The sequence below is a fragment of the Lissotriton vulgaris genome, chromosome 12, assembly GCF_964263255.1.
Source record: "Lissotriton vulgaris chromosome 12, aLisVul1.2, whole genome shotgun sequence".
Taxonomy (NCBI): Eukaryota; Metazoa; Chordata; class Amphibia; order Caudata; family Salamandridae; genus Lissotriton; species Lissotriton vulgaris.
The window spans coordinates 444408538-444431498 of record NC_141700.1 but is presented as its reverse complement, the minus strand read 5'-3'; the positions used below and the strand labels follow the sequence as shown (position 1 = coordinate 444431498).

The window sequence follows — 22961 nt, the reverse complement described above, 5'->3', positions numbered from 1 at the left end:
GTAGAGAAGTGTGTGAACTTAGAAAAGAATATGAAAGTGAAAAAGCAATATTCTCTTGAACACCATAAAGAAAAGTGTTTCAATTTTAAGAATCAAGTGGGTGCTGTGGCATAGCTGGTTAAAGCGCCTGTCTAGTAAACAGGAGATCCTGAGTTCAAATCTCAGCATGGCCTTGCTTTTCTCATTGTAATATATAACAAATCATTTTCATTAGGTCTTATTCCGATACAATTAAAATATAAAAGTCTGATTCATCTTACTGATGAACAGATCATCTTTAACCTTATAAAAACCCAAGTATTTTCAAGATTATAGAATGAATAATGTTATTGCAAAATGAAAAAAATACATATCTATGAGAAAGACGTAGATGAAATGTCTACCTAGATTGGAGCAATATTATTACCTTCATGAAAAAAATTGTAAAGAATTCAAGAAATGAAATTGGGTTTTATAAGAGTACCTGTTTATTAAAACATATTAATACTTGCGTAGTGATTGAGTATGTTTTCGTGTTTAAGATTACAATACATATAAAGAAGAATTTATAGCAGGAAACACATTTTCATCATCAACAATAAATTATGTATGCATTTCTTACTATTAACGTTGGTGATGTGGCTTAGTGGTTAAAGCGCCTGTCTCGTAAACAGGAAATCCTGAGTTCAAATCTCAGCAGCACCTAAATGTTTTCTCCATGCTTTCCGAATAATTTTCATCAAACAAATGTTGAATACAATTTAAGTATAAACATCTGGTTCTATGAACTTTAGAATAAGTTATCTTAAAAATTAAATAAAATGCTTGGTATTGTGAGGATTTTTGTAGGAATGCATTGACTGAAATAGGGAAAAGAATATGACAAAGAAGAAGATAGAGGTGAATGATCACTCTATTGTTGAATTCAACTAATCCATTCTTCAGCAAGGTATATTTTAAAATGATATGAATAGGGTAAACTTCAAATTAGAGAGGTGTTTTTGAATAAGTGAGGAGTCTTCATTCATCTTAAGTGTTTGAGTAGAGAAGTGTGTGAACTTAGAAAAGAATATGAAAGTGAAAAAGCAATATTCTCTTGAACACCATAAAGAAAAGTTTTTCAAAGTTAAGAATCAAGCGGATGCTGTGGCTTAGCTGGTTAAAGCGCCTGTCTAGTAAACAGGAGATCCTGAGTTCAACTCTGAGCAGTGAATTGCTTTTCTCATTGTTATATAACAAATCATTTTTATTAGGTCTTATTCCGATACAATTAAAGTATAAAAGTCTGATTCATCTTACTGTTGAACAGATCATCTTAAACCTTATAAAAACACAAGTATTTTCAAGATTATAGAATGAATACTGTTATTGCCAAATGAAAAAAATACATATCTATGAGAAAGAAATAGATGAAATTTGTACCTAGATTTAAACAATATTAATACCTTCATGATTTTTTTTTAAAGGATTCAAGAAATGAAATTGAGTTTTATAAGAGTACCTGTTTAATAAAACATATTAATACTTGCGTAGTGATTGAGTATGTTTTCGTGTTTAAGATTACAATACATATAAAGAAGAATTTATAGCAGGAAACACATTTTCATCATCAACAATAAATTATGTATGCATTTCTTACTATTAACGTTGGTGCTGTGCCTTAGTGGTTAAAGCGCCTGTCTCGTAATCAGGAAATCCTGAGTTCAAATCTCAACAGCACCTAACTCTTTTCTCCATGCTTTCCGAATAACTTTCATCAAACAAATGTTGAATACAATTTAAGAATAAACATCTGGTTCTATGAACTTTAGAATAAGTTATCTTAAAAATGAAATAAAATGCTTGGTATTGTGAAGATTTTTGTAGGAATGCATTGACTGAAATAGGGATAAGAAAATGACAAAGAACAAGATAGAGGTGAATGTTCACTCTATTGTTGAATTCAACTAATCCATTCTTCAGCAAGGTATATTTTAAAATGATATGAATAGGGTAAACTTCAAATTAGAGAGGTGTTTTTGAATAAGTGAAGAGTCTTCATTCATCTTAAGTGTTTGAGTAGAGAAGTGTGTGAACTTAGAAAAGAATATGAAAGTGAAAAAGCAATATTCTCTTGAACACCATAAAGAAAAGTGTTTCAAATTTAAGAATCAAGTGGGTGCTGTGGCTTAGCTGGTTAAAGCGCCTGTCTAGTAAACAGGAGATCCTGAGTTCAAATCTCAGCAGCGCCTTGCTTTTCTCATTGTTATATAACAAATCATTTTTATTAGGTCTTATTCCGATACAATTAAAATATAAAAGTCTGATTCATCTTACTGTTGAACAGATCATCTTTAACCTTATAAAAACCCAAGTATTTTCAAGATTATAGAATGAATACTGTTATTGCAAAATGAAAAAAATACATATCTATGAGAAAGACGTAGATGAAATGTCTACCTAGATTGGAGCAATATTATTACCTTCATGAAAAAAATTGTAAAGAATTCAAGAAATGAAATTGGGTTTTATAAGAGTACCTGTTTATTAAAACATATTAATACTTGCGTAGTGATTGAGTATGTTTTCGTGTTTAAGATTACAATACATATAAAGAAGAATTTATAGCAGGAAACACATTTTCATCATCAACAATAAATTATGTATGCATTTCTTACTATTAACGTTGGTGCTGTGGCTTAGTGGTTAAAGCTCCTGTCTCGTAATCAGGAAATCCTGAGTTCAAATCTCAACAGCACCAAACTCTTTTCTCAATGCTTTCCGAATAACTTTCATCAAACACATGTTGAATACAATTTAAGAATAAACATCTGGTTCTATAAACTTTAGAATAAGTTATCTTAAAAATGAAATAAAATGCTTGGTATTGTGAAGATTTTTGTAGGAATGCATTGACTGAAATAGGGAAAAGAAAATGACAAAGAACAAGATAGAGGTGAATGATCACTCTATTGTGGAATTCAACAAATCCATTCTTCAGCAAGGAATATTTTAAAATGATATGAATAGGGTAAACTTCAAATTAGAGAGGTGTTTTTGAATAAGTGAAGAGTCTTCATTCATCTTAAGTGTTTGAGTAGAGAAGTGTGTGAACTTAAAAAAGAATATGAAAGTGAAAAAGCAATATTCTCTTGAACACCATAAAGAAAAGTGTTTCAAATTTAAGAATCAAGTGGGTGCTGTGGCATAGCTGGTTAAAGCGCCTGTCTAGTAAACAGGAGATCCTGAGTTCAAATCTCAGCATGGCCTTGCTTTTCTCATTGTAATATATAACAAATCATTTTCATTAGGTCTTATTCCGATACAATTAAAATATAAAAGTCTGATTCATCTTACTGATGAACAGATCATCTTTAACCTTATAAAAACCCAAGTATTTTCAAGATTATAGAATGAATAATGTTATTGCAAAATGAAAAAAATAGATATCTATGAGAAAGACGTAGATGAAATGTCTACCTAGATTGGAGCAATATTATTACCTTCATGAAAAAAATTGTAAAGAATTCAAGAAATGAAATTGGGTTTTATAAGAGTACCTGTTTATTAAAACATATTAATACTTGCGTAGTGATTGAGTATGTTTTCGTGTTTAAGATTACAATACATATAAAGAAGAATTTATAGCAGGAAACACATTTTCATCATCAACAATAAATTATGTATGCATTTCTTACTATTAACGTTGGTGCTGTGGCTTAGTGGTTAAAGCGCCTGTCTCGTAAACAGGAAATCCTGAGTTCAAATCTCAGCAGCACCTAAATGTTTTCTCCATGCTTTCCGAATAATTTTCATCAAACAAATGTTGAATACAATTTAAGTATAAACATCTGGTTCTATGAACTTTAGAATAAGTTATCTTAAAAATTAAATAAAATGCTTGGTATTGTGAGGATTTTTGTAGGAATGCATTGACTGAAATAGGGAAAAGAATATGACAAAGAACAAGATAGAGGTGAATGATCACTCTATTGTTGAATCCAACTAATCCATTCTTCAGCAAGGTATATTTTAAAATGATATGAATGGGGTAAACTTCAAATTAGAGAGGTGTTTTTGAATAAGTGAGGAGTCTTCATTCATCTTAAGTGTTTGAGTAGAGAAGTGTGTGAACTTAGAAAAGAATATGAAAGTGAAAAAGCAATATTCTCTTGAACACCATAAAGAAAAGTTTTTCAAAGTTAAGAATCAAGTGGATGCTGTGGCTTAGCTGGTTAAAGCGCCTGTCTAGTAAACAGGAGATCCTGAGTTCAACTCTCAGCAGTGAATTGCTTTTCTCATTGTTATATAACAAATCATTTTTATTAGGTCTTATTCCGATACAATTAAAATATAAAAGTCTGATTCATCTTACTGTTGAACAGATCATCTTAAACCTTATAAAAACACAAGTATTTTCAAGATTATAGAATGAATACTGTTATTGCCAAATGAAAAAAATACATATCTATGAGAAAGAAATAGATGAAATTTCTACCTAGATTTAAACAATATTAATACCTTCATGATTTTTTTTTTAAAGGATTCAAGAAATGAAATTGAGTTTTATAAGAGTACCTGTTTATTAAAACATATTAATACTTGCGTAGTGATTGAGTATGTTTTCGTGTTTAAGATTACAATACATATAAAGAAGAATTTATAGCAGGAAACACATTTTCATCATCAACAATAAATTATGTATGCATTTCTTACTATTAACGTTGGTGCTGTGGCTTAGTGGTTAAAGCGCCTGTCTCGTAAACAGGAAATCCTGAGTTCAATTCTCAGCAGCACCTAACTGTTTTCTCCATGCTTTCTGAATAATTTTCATCAAACAAATGTTGAATACAATTTAAGAATAAACATCTGGTTCTATGAACATTAGAATAAGTTATCTTAAAAATTAAATAAAATGCTTGGTATTGTGAAGATTTTTGTAGGAATGCATTGACTGAAATAGGGATAAGAAAATGACAAAGAACAAGATAGAGGTGAATGTTCACTCTATTGTTGAATTCAACTAATCCATTCTTCAGCAAGGTATATTTTAAAATGATATGAATAGGGTAAACTTCAAATTAGAGAGGTGTTTTTGAATAAGTGAAGAGTCTTCATTCATCTTAAGTGTTTGAGTAGAGAAGTATGTGAACTTAGAAAAGAATATGAAAGTGAAAAAACATTATTCTCTTGAACACCATAAAGAAAAAGTTTTCAAAATTAAGAATCAAGTGGGTGCTGTGGCTTAGCTGGTTAAAACGCCTGTCTAGTAAACAGGAGATCCTGAGTTCAACTCTGAGCTGTGCCTTGCTTTTCTCATTGTTATATAACAAATCATTTTCATTAGGTCTTATTCAGATACAATTAAAATATAAAAGTCTGATTCATCTTACTGTTGAACAGATCATCTTAAACCTTATAAAAACACAAGTATTTTCAAGATTATAGAATGAATACTGTTATTGCCAAATAAAAAAATACATATCTATGAGAAAGACGTAGATGAAATTTCTACCTAGATTTGAGCAATATTAATACCTTCATGATTTTTTTTTTTAAAGAATTCAAGAAATGAAATTGAGTTTTATAAGAGTACCTGTTTATTAAAACATATTAATACTTGCGTAGTGATTGAGTATGTTTTCGTGTTTAAGATTACAATACACATAAAGAAGAATTTATAGCAGGAAACACATTTTCATCATCAACAATAAATTATGTATGAATTTCTTACTATTAACGTTGGTGCTGTGGCTTAGTGGTTAAAGCGCCTGTCTCGTAATCAGGAAATCCTGAGTTCAAATCTCAACAGCACCTAACTCTTTTCTCCATGCTTTCCGAATAATTTTCATCAAACAAATGTTGAATACAATTTAAGAATAAACATCTGGTTCTATGAACTTTAGAATAAGTTATCTTAAAAATTAAATAAAATGCTTGGTATTGTGAAGATTTTTGTAGGAATGCATGACTGAAATAGGGATAAGAAAATGACAAAGAACAAGATACAGGTGAATGTTCACTCTATTGTTGAATTCAACTAATCCATTCTTCAGCAAGGTATATTTTAAAATGATATGAATAGGGTAAACTTCAAATTAGAGAGGTGTTTTTGAATAAGTGAAGAGTCTTCATTCATCTTAAGTGTTTGAGTAGAGAAGTGTGTGAACTTAGAAAAGAATATGAAAGTGAAAAAGCAATATTCTCTTGAACACCATAAAGAAAAGTGTTTCAAATTTAAGAATCAAGTGGGTGCTGTGGCTTAGCTGGTTAAAGCGCCTGTCTAGTAAACAGGAGATCCTGAGTTCAAATCTCAGCAGCGCCTTGCTTTTCTCATTGTTATATAACAAATCATTTTTATTAGGTCTTATTCCGATACAATTAAAATATAAAAGTCTGATTCATCTTACTGTTGAACAGATCATCTTTAACCTTATAAAAACCCAAGTATTTTCAAGATTATAGAATGAATACTGTTATTGCAAAATGAAAAAAATACTTATCTATGAGAAAGACGTAGATGAAATGTCTACCTAGATTGGAGCAATATTATTACCTTCATGAAAAAAATTGTAAAGAATTCAAGAAATGAAATTGGGTTTTATAAGAGTACCTGTTTATTAAAACATATTAATACTTGCGTAGTGATTGAGTATGTTTTCGTGTTTAAGATTACAATACATATAAAGAAGAATTTATAGCAGGAAACACATTTTCATCATCAACAATAAATTATGTATGCATTTTTTACTATTAATGTTGGTGCTGTGGCTTAGTGGTTAAAGCGCCTGTCTCGTAAACAGGAAATCCTGAGTTCAAATCTCAGCAGCACCTAAATGTTTTCTCCATGCTTTCCGAATAATTTTCATCAAACAAATGTTGAATACAATTTAAGAATAAACATCTGGTTCTATGAACTTTAGAATAAGTTATCTTAAACATTAAATAAAATGCTTGGTATTGTGAAGATTTTTGTAGGAATGCATTGACTGAAATAGGGAAAAGAAAATGACAAAGAACAAGATAGAGGTGAATGATCACTCTATTGTTGAATTCAACTAATCCATTCTTCAGCAAGGTATTTTTTAAAATGATATGAATAGGGTAAACGTCAAATTAGAGAGGTGTTTTTGAATAAGTGAAGAGTCTTCATTCATCTTAAGTGTTTGAGTAGAGAAGTGTGTGAACTTAGGAAAGAATATGAAAGTGAAAAAGCAATATTCTCTTGAAAACCATAAAGAAAAGTGTTTCAAATTTAAGAATCAAGTGGGTGCTGTGGCTTAGCTGGTTAAAGCACCTGTCTAGTAAACAGGAGATCCTGAGTTCATCTCTCAGCAGTGCCTTGCTTTTCTCATTGTTATATAACAAATCATTTTCATTAGGTCTTATTCCGATACAATTAAAATATAAAAGTCTGATTCATCTTACTGTTGAACAGATCACCTTTAACATTATAAAAACCCAGGTATTTTCAAGATTATAGAATGAATACTGTTATTGCAAAATGAAAAAAGTACATATCTATGAGAAAGACGTAGATGAAATGTCTACCAAGATTGGAGCAATATTATTACCTTCATGAAAAAAAATTGTAAAGAATTCAAGAAATGAAATTGGGTTTTATAAGAGTACCTGTTTATTAAAAGATATGAATCCTTGTGAAGGGATTGAGTATCTTTTCGTGTTTAAGATTACAATACATATAAAGAAGAATTTATAGCAGAAAACACATTTTCATCAGCAACAATAAATTATTTATGCATTTTTTACTATTACCGTTGGTGCTGCGGCTAAGTGGTTAAAGCTCCTATCTCGTAAACAGGAAATCCTGAGTTCAAATCTCAGCAGCATTTAACTGTTTTCTTCATGCTTTCCGAATATTTTTCATCAAACAAGTGTTGAATACAATTTAAGTATAAACATCTGGTTCTATGAACTTTAGAATAAGTTATCTTAAAAATTAAATAAAATACTTGGTATTGTGAAGATTTTTGTAGGAATGCATTGATTGAAATAGGGAAAAGAAAATGACAAAGAACAAGATAGAGGTGAATGATCACTCTATTGTTGAATTCAACTAATCCATACTTCAGCAAGGTATATTTTAAAATGATATGAATAGGGTAAACTTCAAATTAGAGAGGTGTTTTTGAATAAGTGAAGAGTCTTCATTCATCTTAAGTGTTTGAGTAGAGAAGTGTGTGAACTTAGAAAAGAATATGAAAGTGAAAAAGCAATATTCTCTTGAACACCATAAAGAAAAGTGTTTCAAATTTAAGAATCAAGTAGGTGCTGTGGCTTAGCTGGTTAAAGCGCCTGTCTAGTAAACAGGAGATCCTGAGTTCAAATCTCAGCAGCGCCTTGCTTTTCTCATTGTAATATATAACAAATCATTTTCATTAGGTCTTATTCCGATACAATTAAAATATAAAAGTCTGATTCATCTTACTGATGTACAGATCATCTTTAACCTTATAAAAACCCAAGTATTTTCAAGATTATAGAATGAATAATGTTATTGCAAAATGAAAAAAATACATATCTATGAGAAAGACGTAGATGATCTGTCTACCTAGATTGGAGCAATATTATTACATTCATGAAAAAAAATTGTAAAGAATTCAAGAAATGAAATTGAGTTTTATAAGAGTACCTGTTTATTAAAACATATTAATACTTGCGTAGTGATTGAGTATGTTTTCGTGTTTAAGATTACAATACATATAAAGAAGAATTTATAGCAGGAAACACATTTTCATCATCAACAATAAATTATGTATGCATTTCTTACTATTAACGTTGGTGCTGTGGCTTAGTGGTTAAAGGGCCTGTCTCGTAAACAGGAAATCCTGAGTTCAATTCTTAGCAGCACATAACTGTTTTCTCCATGCTTTATGAATAATTTTCATCAAACAAATGTTGAATACAATTTAAGAATAAACATCTGGTTCTATGAACTTTAGAATAAGTTATCTTAAAAATTAAATAAAATGCTTGGTATTGTGAAGATTTTTGTAGGAATGCATTGACTGAAATAGGGAAAAGAAAATGACAAAGAACAAGATAGAGGTGAATGATCACTCTATTGTTGAATTCAACTAATCCATTCTTCAGCAAGGTATATTTTAAAATGATATGAATAGGGTAAACTTCAAATTAGAGAGGTGTTTTTGAATAAGTGAAGAGTCTTCATTCATCTTAAGTGTTTGAGTAGAGAAGTGTGTGAACTTAGAAAAGAATATGAAAGTGAAAAAGCAATATTCTCTTGAACACCATAAAGAAAAGTGTTTCAAATTTAAGAATCAAGTGGGTGCTGTGGCTTAGCTGGTTAAAGCGCCTGTCTAGTAAACAGGAGATCCTGAGTTCATCTCTCAGCAGTGCCTTGCATTTTCTCATTGTTATATAACAAATCATTTTCATTAGGTCTTATTCCGATACAATTAAAATATAAAAGTCTGATTCATCTTACTGTTGAACAGATCACCTTTAACCTTATAAAAACCCAGGTATTTTCAAGATTATAGAATGAATACTGTTATTGCAAAATGAAAAAAAGTACATATCTATGAGAAAGACGTAGATGAAATGCCTACCAAGATTGGAGCAATATTATTACCTTCATGAAAAAATTGTAAAGAATTCAAGAAATGAAATTGGGTTTTATAAGAGTACCTGTTTATTAAAATATATGAATCCTTGCATAGTGATTGAGTATCTTTTCGTGTTTAAGATTACAATACATATAAAGAAGAATTTATAGCAGAAAACACATTTTCATCATCAACAATAAATTATTTATGCATTTTTTACTATTACCGTTGGTGCTGTGGCTTAGTGGTTAAAGCTCCTATCTCGTAAACAGGAAATCCTGAGTTCAAATCTCAGCAGCATTTAACTGTTTTCTTCATGCTTTCCGAATAATTTTCATCAAACAAGTGATGAATACAATTTAAGTATAAACATCTGGTTCTATGAACTTTAGAATAAGTTATCTTAAAAATTAAATAAAATACTTGGTATTGTGAGGATTTTTGTAGGAATGCATTGATTGAAATAGGGAAAAGAAAATGACAAAGAACAAGATAGAGGTGAATGATCACTCTATTGTTGAATTCAACTAATCCATTCTTCAGCAAGGTATATTTTAAAATGATATGAATAGGGTAAACTTCAAATTAGAGAGGTGTTTTTGAATAAGTGAAGAGTCTTCATTCATCTTAAGTGTTTGAGTAGAGAAGTGTGTGAACTTAGAAAAGAATATGAAAGTGAAAAAGCAATATTCTCTTGAACACCATAAAGAAAAGTGTTTCAAATTTAAGAATCAAGTGGATGCTGTGGCTTAGCTGGTTAAAGCGCCTGTCTAGTAAACAGGAGACCCTGAGTTCAACTCTCAGCAGTGCCTTGCTTTTCTCATTGTTATATAACAAATCATTTTCATTAGGTCTTATTCCGATACAATTAAAATATAAAAGTCTGATTCATCTTACTGTTGAACAGATCATCTTAAACCTTAAAAAAACACAAGTATTTTCAAGATTATAGAATGAATACTGTTATTGCCAAATGAAAAAAATACATATCTATGAGAAAGATGTAGATGAAATTTCTACCTAGATTTGAGCAATATTAATACCTTCATGATTTTTTTTTTAAAGAATTCAAGAAATGAAATTGAGTTTTATAAGAGTACCTGTTTATTAAAACATATTAATACTTGCGTAGTGATTGAGTATGTTTTCGTGTTTAAGATTAGAATACATATAAAGAAGAATTTATAGCAGGAAACACATTTTCATCATCAACAATAAATTATGTATGCATTTCTTACTATTAATGTTGGTGCTGTGGCTTAGTGGTTAAAGCGCCTGTCTCGTAAACAGGAAATCCTGAGTTCAAATCTCAACAGCACCTAACTGTTTTCTCCATGCTTTCCAAATAATTTTCATCAAACAAATGATGAATACAATTTAAGAATAAACATCTGGTTCTATGAACTTTAGAATAAGTTATCTTAAAAATTAAATAAAATGCTTGGTATTGAGAAGATTTTTGTAGGAATGCATTGACTGAAATAGGGAAAAGAAAATGACAAAGAACAAGATACAGGTGAATGATCACTCTATTGTTGAATTCAACTAATCCATTCTTCAGCAAGGTATATTTTAAAATGATATGAATAGGGTAAGCTTCAAATTAGAGAGGTGTTTTTGAATAAGTGAAGAGTCTTCATTCATCTTAAGTGTTTGAGTAGAGAAGTGTGTGAACTTAGAAAAGAATATGAAAGTGAAAAAGCAATATTCTCTTGAACACCATAAAGAAAAGTGTTTCAAATTTAAGAATCAAGTGGGTGCTGTGGCTTAGCTGGTTAAAGCGCCTGTCTAGTAAACAGGAGATCCTGAGTTCAAATCTCAGCAGCGCCTTGCTTTTCTCATTGTAATATATAACAAATCATTTTCATTAGGTCTTATTCCGATACAATTAAAATATAAAAGTCTGATTCATCTTACTGTTGAACAGATCATCTTTAACCTTATAAAAACCCAAGTATTTTCAAGATTATAGAATGAATAATGTTATTGCAAAATGAAAAAAATACATATCTATGAGAAAGACGTCGATGAAATGTCTACCTAGATTGGAGTAATATTATTACCTTCATGAAAAAAAATGGTAACGAATTCAAGAAATGAAATTGGGTTTTATAAGAGTACCTGTTTATTAAAACATATTAATACTTGCGTAGTGATTGAGTATGTTTTCCTGTTTAAGATTACAATACATATAAAGAAGAATTTATAGCAGGAAACACATTTTCACCATCAACAATGAATAATTTATGCATTGCTTACTATTAACGTTGGTGCTGTGGCTTAGTGGATAAAGCGCCTTTCTCATAAACAGGAAATCCTGAGTTCAAATCTCAGCAGAACCTAACTGTTTTCTCCATGCTTTCCGAATAATTTACATCCAACAAATGTTGAATACAATTTAAAAATAAACATCTGGATCTATGAACTTTAGAATAAGTTATCTTAAACATTAAATAAAATGCTTGGTATTGTGAAGATTTTTGTAGGAATGCATTGACTGAAATAGGGAAAAGAAAATGACAAAGAACAAGATAGAGGTGAATGATCACTCTATTGTTGAATTCAACTAATCCATTCTTCAGCAAGGGATATTTTAAAATGATATGAATAGGGTAAACTTCAAATTAGAGAGGTGTTTTTGAATAAGTGAAGAGTCTTCATTCATCTTAAGTGTTTGAGTAGAGAAGTGTGTGAACTTAGAAAAGAATATGAAAGTGAAAAAGCAATATTCTCTTGAACACCATAAAGAAAAGTGTTTCAAAATAAAGAATCAAGTGGGTGCTGTGGCTTAGCTGGTTAAAGCGCCTGTCTAGTAAACAGGAGATCCTGAGTTCAACTCTGAGCAGTGCCTTGCTTTTCTCATTGTTATATAACAAATCATTTTCATTAGGTCTTATTCCGATAATATTAAAATATAAAAGTCTGATTCATCTTACTGTTGAACAGATCATCTTTAACCTTATAAAAACCCAAGTATTTTCAAGATTATAGAATGAATACTGTTATTGCAAAATGAAAAAAAGACATATCTATGAGAAAGATGTAGATGAAATGTCTACCTAGATTGGAGCAATATTATTTCCTTCATGAAAAAAAATTGTAAAGAATTCAAGAAATGGAATTGGGTTTTATAAGAGTACCTTTTTATTAAAACATAATAATCCTTGCGTAGTGATTGAGTATCTTTACTTGTTTAAGATTACAATACATATAAAGAAGAATTTATAGCAGAAATTTTTTTTCATGATTAACAATACATTCTTTATGCATTTTTTACTATTACTGTTGGTGCTGTGGCTTAGTGGTTAAAGCTCCTGTCTCGTAAACAGGAAATCCTGAGTTCAATTCTCAGCAGCATTTAACTGTTTTCTCCATGCTTTCCGAATAATTTTCATCAAACAAGTGTTGAATACAATTTAAGTATAAACATCTGGTTCTATGAACTTTAGAATAAGTTATCTTAAAAATTTAATAAAATGCTTGGTATTGTGAGGATTTTTGTAGGAATGCATTGACTGAAATAGGGAAAAGAAAATGACAAAGAACAAGATAGAGGTGAATGATCACTCTATTGTTAAATTCAACTAACCCATTCTTCAGCAAGGTATATTTTAAAATGATATGAATAGGGTAAACTTCAAATTAGAGAGGTGTTTTTGAATAAGTGAGGAGTCTTCATTCATCTTAAGTGTTTGAGTAGAGAAGTGTGTGAACTTAGAAAAGAATATGACAGTGAAAAAGCAATATTCTCTTGAACACCATAATGAAAAGTGTTTCAAATTTAAGAATCAAGTGGATGCTGTGGATTAGCTGGTTAAAGCGCCTGTCTAGTAAACAGGAGATCCTGAGTTCAACTCTCAGCAGTGAATTTCTTTTCTCATTGTTATATAACAAATCATTTTTATTAGGTCTTATTCCGATACAATTAAAATATAAAAGTCTGATTCATCTTACTGTTGAACAGATCATCTTAAACCTTATAAAAACACAAGTATTTTCAAGATTATAGAATGAATACTGTTATTGCCAAATGAAAAAAATACATATCTATGAGAAAGACATAGATGAAATTTCTACCTAGATTTGAGCAATATTAATACCTTCATGATTTTTTTTTGAAAGGATTCAAGAAATGAAATTGAGTTTTATAAGAGTACCTGTTTATTAAAACATATTAATACTTGCGTAGTGATTGAGTATGTTTTCGTGTTTAAGATTACAATACATATAAAGAAGAATTTATAGCAGGAAACACATTTTCATCATCAACAATAAATTATGTATGCATTTCTTACTGTTAACGTTGGTGCTGTGGCTTAGTGGTTTAAGCGCCTGTCTCGTAAACAGGAAATCCTGAGTTCAATTCTCAGCAGCACCTAACTGTTTTCTCCATGCTTTCAGAATAATTTTCATCAAACAAATGTTGAATACAATTTAAGAATAAACATCTGGTTCTATGAACTTTAGAATAAGTTATCTTAAAAATTGAATAAAATGCTTGGTATTGTGAAGATTTTTGTAGGAATGCATTGACTGAAATAGGGATAAGAAAATGACAAAGAACAAGATAGAGGTGAATGTTCACTCTATTGTTGAATTCAACTAATCCATTCTTCAGCAAGGTATATTTTAAAATGATATGAATAGGGTAAACTTCAAATTAGAGAGGTGTTTTTGAATAAGTGAAGAGTCTTCATTCATCTTAAGTGTTTGAGTAGAGAAGTGTGTGAACTTAGAAAAGAATATGAAAGTGAAAAAGCAATATTCTCTTGAACACCATAAAGAAAAGTGTTTCAAATTTAAGAATCAAGTGGGTGCTGTGGCTTAGCTGGTTAAAGCGCCTGTCTAGTAAACAGGAGATCCTGAGTTCAAATCTCAGCAGCGCCTTGCTGTTCTCATTGTTATATAACAAATCATTTTCATTAGGTCTTATTCCGATACAATTAAAATATAAAAGTCTGATTCATCTTACTGATGTACAGATCATCTTTAACCTTATAAAAACCCAAGTATTTTCAAGATTATAGAATGAATAATGTTATTGCAAAATGAAAAAAATACATATCTATGAGAAAGACGTAGATGAAATGTCTACCTAGATTGGAGCAATATTATTACCTTCATGAAAAAAATTGTAAAGAATTCAAGAAATTAAATTGGGTTTTATAAGAGTGCCTGTTTATTAAAACATATTAATACTTGCGTAGTGATTGAGTATGTTTTCGTGTTTAAGATTACAATACATATAAAGAAGAATTTATAGCAGGAAACACATTTTCATCATCAACAATAAATTATGTATGCATTTCTTACTATTAACGTTGGTGCTGTGGCTTAGTGGTTAAAGCGCCTGTCTCGTAAACAGGAAATCCTGAGTTCAATTCTTAGCAGCACATAACTGTTTTCTCCATGCTTTCTGAATAATTTTCATCAAACAAATGTTGAATACAATTTAAGAATAAACATCTGGTTCTATGAACTTTAGAATAAGTTATCTTAAAAATTAAATAAAATGCTTGGTATTGTGAAGATTTTTGTAGGAATGCATTGACTGAAATAGGGATAAGAAAATGACAAAGAACAAGATAGAGGTGAATGTTCACTCTATTGTTGAATTCAACTAATCCATTCTTCAGCAAGGTATATTTTAAAATGATAGGAATAGGGTAAACTTCAAATTAGAGAGGTGTTTTTGAATAAGTGAAGAGTCTTCATTCATCTTAAGTGTTTGAGTAGAGAAGTGTGTGAACTTAGAAAAGAATATGAAAGTGAAAAAGCAATATTCTCTTGAACACCATAAAGAAAAGTGTTTCAAATTTAAGAATCAAGTGGGTGCTGTGGCTTAGCTGGTTAAAGCGCCTGTCTAGTAAACAGGAGATCCTGAGTTCAAATCTCAGCAGCGCCTTGCTTTTCTCATTGTTATATAACAAATCATTTTCATTAGGTCTTATTCCGATACAATTAAAATATAAAAGTCTGATTCATCTTACTGTTGAACAGATCATCTTTAACCTTATAAAAACCCAAGTATTTTCAAGATTATAGAATGAATACTGTTATTGCAAAATGAAAAAAATACATATCTATGAGAAAGACGTAGATGAAATGTCTACCTAGATTGGAGCAATATTATTACCTTCATGAAAAAAATTGTAAAGAATTCAAGAAATGAAATTGGGTTTTATAAGAGTGCCTGTTTATTAAAACATATTAATAATTGCGTTGTGATTGAGTATGTTTTCGTGTTTAAGATTACAATACATATAAAGAAGAATTTATAGCAGGAAACACATTTTCATCATCAACAATAAATTATGTATGCATTTCTTACTATTAACGTTGGTGCTGTGGCTTAGTGGTTAAAGCACCTGTCTCGTAAACAGGAAATCCTGAGTTCAAATCTCAGCAGCACCTAAATGTTTTCTCCATGCTTTCTGAATAATTTTCATCAAACAAATGTTGAATACAATTTAAGAATAAACATCTGGTTCTATGAACTTTAGAATAATTTATCTTAAACATTAAATAAAATGCTTGGTATTGTGAAGATTTTTGTAGGAATGCATTGACTGAAATAGGGAAAAGAAAATGACAAAGAACAAGATAGAGGTGAATGATCACTCTATTGTTGAATTCAACTTATCCATTCTTCAGCAAGGCATATTTTAAAATGATATGAATAGGGTAAACTTCAAATTAGAGAGGTGTTTTTGAATAAGTGAAGAGTCTTCATTCATCTTAAGTGTTTGAGTAGAGAAGTGTGTGAACTTAGAAAAGAATATGAAAGTGAAAAAGCAATATTCTCTTGAAAACCATAAAGAAAAGTGTTTCAAATTTAAGAATCAAGTGGGTGCTGTGGCTTAGCTGGTTAAAGCACCTGTCTAGTAAACAGGAGATCCTGAGTTCATCTCTCAGCAGTGCCTTGCTTTTCTCATTGTTATATAACAAATCATTTTCATTAGGTCTTATTCCGATACAATTAAAATATAAAAGTCTGATTCATATTACTGTTGAACAGATCACCTTTAACCTTATAAAAACCCAGGTATTTTCAAGATTATAGAATGAATACTGTTATTGCAAAATGAAAAAAAGTACATATCTATGAGAAAGACGTAGATGAAATGTCTACCAAGATTGGAGCAATATTATTACCTTCATGAAAAAAATTTGTAAAGAATTCAAGAAATGAAATCGGGTTTTATAAGAGTACCTGTTTATTAAAACATATGAATCCTTGTGAAGTGATTGAGTATCTTTTCGTGTTTAAGATTACAATACATATAAAGAAGAATATATAGCAGAAAACACATTTTCATCATTAACAATAAATTCGTTATGCATTTTTTACTAATACTGTTGGTGCTGTGGCTTAGTGGTTAAAGCTCCTGTCTCGTAAACAGGAAATCCTGAGTTCAATTCTCAGCAGCATTTAACTGTTTTCTCCATGCTTTCCGAATGATTTTCATCAAACAAGTGTTGAATACAATTTAAGTATAAACATCTGGTTCTATGAACTTTAGAATAAGTTATCTTAAAAATTTAATAAAATGCTTGGTATTGTGAAGATTTTTATAGGAATGCATTGACTGAAATAGGGAAAAGAAAATTACAAAGAACAAGATAGAGGTGAATGATCACTCTATTGTTGAATTCAACTAATCCATTCTTCAGCAAGGTATATTTTAAAATGATATGAATAGGGTAAACTTCAAATTAGAGAGGTGTTTTTTGAATAAGTGAAGAGTCTTCATTCATCTTAAGTGTTTGAGTAGAGAAGTGTGTGAACTTAGAAAAGAATATGAAAGTGAAAAAGCAATATTCTCTTGAACACCATAAAGAAAAGTGTTTCAAATTTAAGAATCAAGTGGGTGCAGTGGCTTTGCTGGTTAAAGCACCTGTCTAGTAAACAGGAGATCCTGAGTTCAACTCTCAGCAGTGCCTTGCTTTTCTCATTGTTATATAACAAATCATTTTCATTAGGTCTTATTCCGATACAATTAAAATATAAAAGTCTGATTCATCTTACTGTTGAACAGATCATCTTAAACCTTATAAAAACACAAGTATTTTCAAGATTATAGAATGAATACTGTTATTGCAAAATGAAAAAAAATACATATCTGTGAGAAAGACGTAGATGAAATTTCTACCTAGATTTGAGCAATATTAATACCTTCATGATTTTTTTTTAAAGAATTCAAGAAATGAAATTGAGTTTTATAAGAGTACCTGTTGATCAAAACATATTAATACTTGCGTAGTGATTGAGTATGTTTTCGTGTTTAAGATTACAATACATATAAAGAAGAATTTATAGCAGGAAACACATTTTCATCATCAACAATAAATTATGTATGCATTTCTTACTATTAACGTTGGTGCTGTGGCTTAGTGGTTAAAGCGCCTGTCTCATAAACAGGAAATCCTGAGTTCAAATCTCAGCAGAACCTAACTGTTTTCTCCATGCTTTTCGAATAATTTACATCCAACAAATGTTGAATACAATTTAAGAATAAACATCTGGTTCTATGAACTTTAGAATAAGTTATCTTAAAAATTAAATAAAATGCTTGGTATTGTGAGGATTTTTGTAGGAATGCATTGACTGAAATAGGGAAAAGAAAATGACAAAGAACAAGATAGAGGTGAATGATCATTCTATTGTTGAATTCAACTAATCCATTCTTCAGCAAGGTATATTTTAAAATGATATGAATAGGGTAAACTTCAAATTAGAGAGGTGTTTTTGAATAAGTGAAGAGTCTTCATTCATCTTAAGTGTTTGAGTAGAGAAGTGTGTGAACTTAGAAAAGAATATAAAAGTGAAAAAGCAATATTCTCTTGAACACCATAAAGAAAAGTGTTTCAAAATAAAGAATCAAGTGGGTGCTGTGGCTTAGCTGGTTAAAGCGCCTGTCTAGTAAACAGGAGATCCTGGGTTCAACTCTGAGCAGTGCCTTGCTTTTCTCATTGTTATATAACAAATCATTTTCATTAGGTCTTATTCCGATACAATTAAAATATAAAAGTCTGATTCATCTTACTGATGAACAGATCATCTTTAACCTTATAAAAACCCAAGTATTTTCAAGATTATAGAATGAATACTGTTATTGCAAAATGAAAAAAATACATATCTATGAGAAAGACGTAGATGAAATGTCTACCTAGATTGGAGCAATATTATTACCTTCATGAAAAAAATTGTAAAGAATTCAAGAAATGAAATTGGGTTTTATAAGAGTACCTGTTTATTAAAACATATTAATACTTGCGTAGTGATTGAGTATGTTTTCGTGTTTAAGATTACAATACATATAAAGAAGAATTTATAGCAGGAAACACATTTTCATCATCAACAATAAATTATGTATGCATTTCTTACTACCAACGTTGGTGCTGTGGCTTAGTGGTTAAGGCGCCTGTCTTGTAATCAGGAAATCCTGAGTTCAAATCTCAACAGCACCTAACTCTTTTCTCCATGCTTTCCGAATAATTTTCATCAAACAAATGTTGAATACAATTTAAGAATAAACATCTGGTTCTATGAACTTTAGAATAAGTTATCTTAAAAATGAAATAAAATGCTTGGTATTGTGAAGATTTTTGTAGGAATGCATTGACTGAAATAGGGAAAAGAAAATGACAAAGAACAAGATAGAGGTGAATGATCACTCTATTGTGGAATTCAACAAATCCATTCTTCAGCAAGGAATATTTTAAAATGATATGAATAGGGTAAACTTCAAATTAGAGAGGTGTTTTTGAATAAGTGAAGAGTCTTCATTCATCTTAAGTGTTTGAGTAGAGAAGTGTGTGAACTTAGAAAAGAATATGAAAGTGAAAAAGCAATATTCTCTTGAACACCATAAAGAAAAGTGTTTCAAATTTAAGAATCAAGTGGGTGCTGTGGCTTAGCTGGTTAAAGCGCCTGTCTAGTAAACAGGAGACCCTGAGTTCAACTCTCAGCAGTGCCTTGCTTTTCTCATTGTTATATAACAAATCATTTTCATTAGGTCTTATTCCGATACAATTAAAATATAAAAGTCTGATTCATCTTACTGTTGAACAGATCACCTTTAACCTTATAAAAACCCAGGTATTTTCAAGATTATAGAATGAATACTGTTATTGCAAAATGAAAAAAGTACATATCTATGAGAAAGACGTAGATGAAATGTCTACCAAGATTGGAGCAATATTATTACCTTCATGAAAAAAATTGTAAAGAATTCAAGAAATGAAATTGGGTTTTATAAGAGTACCTGTTTATTAAAACATATTAATCCTTGCATAGTGATTGAGTATCTTTTCGTGTTTAAGATTACAATACATATAAAGAAGAATTTATAGCAGAAAACACATTTTCATCATCAACAATGAATTATTTATGCATTTTTTACTATTAACGTTGGTGCTGTGGCTTAGTGGTTAAAGTGCCTGTCTCATAAACAGGAAATCATGAGTTCGAATCTCAGCATCACCTAAATGTTTTCTCCATGCTTTCCGAATAATTTACATCAAACAAGTGTTGAATACAATTTAAGAATAAACATCTGGTTCCATGAACTTTAGAATAAGTTATCTTAAAAATTAAATAAAATGCTTGGTATTGTGAAGATTTTTGTAGGAATGCATTGACTGAAATAGGGAAAAGAAAATGACAAAGAACAAGATAGAGGTGAATGATCACTCTATTGTTGAATTCAACTAATCCATTCTTCAGCAAGGTATATTTTAAAATGATATGAGTAGGGTAAACTTCAAATTAGAGAGGTGTTTTTGAATAAGTGAAGAGTCTTCATTCATCTTAAGTGTTTGAGTAGAGAAGTGTGTGAACTTAGAAAAGAATATGAAAGTGAAAAAGCAATATTCTCTTGAACACCATAAGGAAAAGTGTTTCAAAATAAAGAATCAAGTGGGTGCTGTGGCTAAGCTGGTTATAGCACCTGTTTAGTAAAAAGGAGATCCTGAGTTCAAATCTCAGCAGCGCCTTGCTTTTCTCATTGTTATATAACAAATCATTTTCATTAGGTCTTATTCCGATACAATTAAAATATAAAAGTCTGATTCATCTTACTGTTGAACAGATCATCTTAAACCTTATAAAAACACAGGTATTTTCAAGATTATAGAATGAATACTGTTATTGCCAAATGAAAAAAATACATATCTATGAGAAAGACGTAGATGAAATTTCTACCTAGATTTGAGCAATATTAATACCTTCATGATTTTTTCTTTTAAAGAGTTCAAGAAATGAAATTGGGTTTTATAAGAGTACCTGTTTATTAAAACATATTAATACTTGCGTAGTGATTGAGTATGTTTCCGTGTTTAAGATTACAATACATATAAAGAAGAATTTATAGCAGGAAACACATTTTCATCATCAACAATGAATTATTTATGCATTTCTAACTATTAATGTTGGTGCTGTGGCTTAGTGGGTAAAGCGCCTGTCTCGTAAACAAGAAATCCTGAGTTCAAAGCTCAGCAGCATTTAACTGTTTTCTCCATGCTTTCCGAATAATTTTCATCAAACAAGTGTTGAATACAATTTAAGTATAAACATCTGGTTCTATGAACTTTAGAATAAGTTATCTTAAAAATTAAATAAAATGCTTGGTATTGTGAAGATTTTTGTAGGAATGCATTGACTGAAATAGGGAAAAGAAAATGACAAAGAACAAGATAGAGGTGAATGATCACTCTATTGTTGAATTCAACTAATCCATTCTTCAGCAAGGTATATTTTAAAATGATATGAATAGGGTAAACTTCAAATTAGAGAGGTGGTTTTGAATAAGTGAAGAGTCTTCATTCATCTTAAGTGTTTGAGTAGAGAAGTGTTTGAACTTAGAAAAGAATATGAAAGTGAAAAAGCAATATTCTCTTGAACACCATAAAGAAAAGTGTTTCAAATTTAAGAATCAAGTGGGTGCTGTGGCTTAGCTGGTTAAAGCGCCTGTCTAGTAAACAGGAGATCCTGAGTTCAACTCTCAGCCGGGCCTTGCTTTTCTCATTGTTATATAACAAATCATTTTCATTAGGTCTTATTCCGATACAATTAAAATATAAAAGTCTGATTCATCTTACTGTTGAACAGATCATCTTTAACCTTATAAAAACCCAAGTATTTTCAAGATTATAGAATGAATACTGTTATTGCAAAATGAAAAAAATACATATCTATGAGAAAGACGTCGATGAAATGTCTACCTAGATTGGAGCAATATTATTACCTTCATGAAAAAAAATTGTAAAGAATTCAAGAAAGGAAATTGGGTTTTATAAGAGTACCTGTTTATTAAAACATATGAATCCTTGCATAGTGATTGAGTATCTTTTCGTGTTTAAGATTACAATACATATAAAGAAGAATTTATAGCAGAAATTAAATTTTCATCATCAACAATAAATTATTTATGCATTTTTTACTAGTACCGTTGGTGCTGTGGCTTAGTGGTTAAAGCTCCTGTCTCGTAAACAGGAAATCCTGAGTTCAAATCTCAGCAGCATTTAACTGTTTTCTTCATGCTTTCCGAATAATTTTCATCAAACAAGTGTTGAATACAATTTAAGTATAAACAACTGGTTCTATGAACTTTAGAATAAGTTATCTTAAACATTTAATAAAATACTTGGTATTGTGAAGATTTTTGTAGGAATGCATTGATTGAAATAGGGAAAAGAAAATGACAAAGAACAAGATAGAGGTGAATGATCACTCTATTGTTGAATTCAACTAATCCATTCTTCAGCAAGGTATATTTTAAAATGATATGAATAGGGTAAACTTCAAATTAGAGAGGTGTTTTTGAATAAGTGAAGAGTCTTCATTCATCTTAAGTTCATGAGTAGAGAAGTGTGTGAACTTAGAAAAGAATATGAAAGTGAAAAAGCAATATTCTCTTGAACACCATAAAGAAAAGTGTTTCAAAATTAAGAATCAAGTGGGTGCTGTTGCTTAGCTGGTTAAAGCGCCTGTTTAGTAAAACGGAGATCCTGAGTTCAACTCTCAACAGTGCCTTGCTTTTCTCATTGTTATATAACAAATCATTTTCATTAGGTCTTATTCCGATACAATTAAAATATAAAAGTCTGATTCATCTTACTGTTGAACAGATCATCTTAAACCTTCTAAAAACCCAAGTATTTTCAAGATTATAGAATGAATACTGTTATTGCAAAATGAAAAAATTATATATCTATGAGAAAGACGTAGATGAAATTTCTACCTAGATTTGAGCAATATTAATACCTTCATAAAAAAAATTGTAAAGAATTCAAGAAAGGAAATTGGGTTTTATAAGAGTACCTGTTTATTAAAACATATTAATCCTTGCGTAGTGATTGAGTATCTTTTCGTGTTTAAGATTACAATACATATAAAGAAGAATTTATAGC

At 30.1% G+C, this 22961-nt stretch overlaps 18 non-coding genes across 18 annotated transcripts; all 18 read left to right on the top strand.

The window, feature by feature from the left end:
• The first annotated feature begins 2136 nt into the window (after window positions 1-2136).
• Window positions 2137-2210, top strand: TRNAT-AGU (transfer RNA threonine (anticodon AGU)). Its single transcript has one exon. It is a non-coding gene; the product is annotated as a tRNA-Thr (tRNA).
• Window positions 2211-3666: 1456 nt separating this feature from the next.
• On the top strand, window positions 3667-3739 carry TRNAT-CGU (transfer RNA threonine (anticodon CGU)). The gene has a single exon. It is a non-coding gene; the product is annotated as a tRNA-Thr (tRNA).
• A 945-nt stretch (window positions 3740-4684) lies between these two features.
• TRNAT-CGU (transfer RNA threonine (anticodon CGU)) lies at window positions 4685-4757 on the top strand. The gene has a single exon. It is a non-coding gene; the product is annotated as a tRNA-Thr (tRNA).
• A 1452-nt stretch (window positions 4758-6209) lies between these two features.
• Window positions 6210-6283, top strand: TRNAT-AGU (transfer RNA threonine (anticodon AGU)). Its single transcript has one exon. It is a non-coding gene; the product is annotated as a tRNA-Thr (tRNA).
• A 436-nt stretch (window positions 6284-6719) lies between these two features.
• TRNAT-CGU (transfer RNA threonine (anticodon CGU)) lies at window positions 6720-6792 on the top strand. Its single transcript has one exon. It is a non-coding gene; the product is annotated as a tRNA-Thr (tRNA).
• A 1454-nt stretch (window positions 6793-8246) lies between these two features.
• On the top strand, window positions 8247-8320 carry TRNAT-AGU (transfer RNA threonine (anticodon AGU)). The gene has a single exon. It is a non-coding gene; the product is annotated as a tRNA-Thr (tRNA).
• A 2476-nt stretch (window positions 8321-10796) lies between these two features.
• Window positions 10797-10869, top strand: TRNAT-CGU (transfer RNA threonine (anticodon CGU)). The gene has a single exon. It is a non-coding gene; the product is annotated as a tRNA-Thr (tRNA).
• A 435-nt stretch (window positions 10870-11304) lies between these two features.
• TRNAT-AGU (transfer RNA threonine (anticodon AGU)) lies at window positions 11305-11378 on the top strand. Its single transcript has one exon. It is a non-coding gene; the product is annotated as a tRNA-Thr (tRNA).
• Window positions 11379-12835: 1457 nt separating this feature from the next.
• On the top strand, window positions 12836-12908 carry TRNAT-CGU (transfer RNA threonine (anticodon CGU)). The gene has a single exon. It is a non-coding gene; the product is annotated as a tRNA-Thr (tRNA).
• A 945-nt stretch (window positions 12909-13853) lies between these two features.
• Window positions 13854-13926, top strand: TRNAT-CGU (transfer RNA threonine (anticodon CGU)). Its single transcript has one exon. It is a non-coding gene; the product is annotated as a tRNA-Thr (tRNA).
• A 435-nt stretch (window positions 13927-14361) lies between these two features.
• TRNAT-AGU (transfer RNA threonine (anticodon AGU)) lies at window positions 14362-14435 on the top strand. Its single transcript has one exon. It is a non-coding gene; the product is annotated as a tRNA-Thr (tRNA).
• A 944-nt stretch (window positions 14436-15379) lies between these two features.
• TRNAT-AGU (transfer RNA threonine (anticodon AGU)) lies at window positions 15380-15453 on the top strand. Its single transcript has one exon. It is a non-coding gene; the product is annotated as a tRNA-Thr (tRNA).
• Window positions 15454-15889: 436 nt separating this feature from the next.
• On the top strand, window positions 15890-15962 carry TRNAT-CGU (transfer RNA threonine (anticodon CGU)). Its single transcript has one exon. It is a non-coding gene; the product is annotated as a tRNA-Thr (tRNA).
• Window positions 15963-16909: 947 nt separating this feature from the next.
• Window positions 16910-16982, top strand: TRNAT-CGU (transfer RNA threonine (anticodon CGU)). Its single transcript has one exon. It is a non-coding gene; the product is annotated as a tRNA-Thr (tRNA).
• Window positions 16983-17928: 946 nt separating this feature from the next.
• TRNAM-CAU (transfer RNA methionine (anticodon CAU)) lies at window positions 17929-18001 on the top strand. Its single transcript has one exon. It is a non-coding gene; the product is annotated as a tRNA-Met (tRNA).
• Window positions 18002-18946: 945 nt separating this feature from the next.
• TRNAT-UGU (transfer RNA threonine (anticodon UGU)) lies at window positions 18947-19019 on the top strand. The gene has a single exon. It is a non-coding gene; the product is annotated as a tRNA-Thr (tRNA).
• A 435-nt stretch (window positions 19020-19454) lies between these two features.
• TRNAT-AGU (transfer RNA threonine (anticodon AGU)) lies at window positions 19455-19528 on the top strand. Its single transcript has one exon. It is a non-coding gene; the product is annotated as a tRNA-Thr (tRNA).
• Window positions 19529-22002: 2474 nt separating this feature from the next.
• Window positions 22003-22075, top strand: TRNAT-CGU (transfer RNA threonine (anticodon CGU)). The gene has a single exon. It is a non-coding gene; the product is annotated as a tRNA-Thr (tRNA).
• The last annotated feature ends 886 nt before the right edge of the window (window positions 22076-22961 follow it).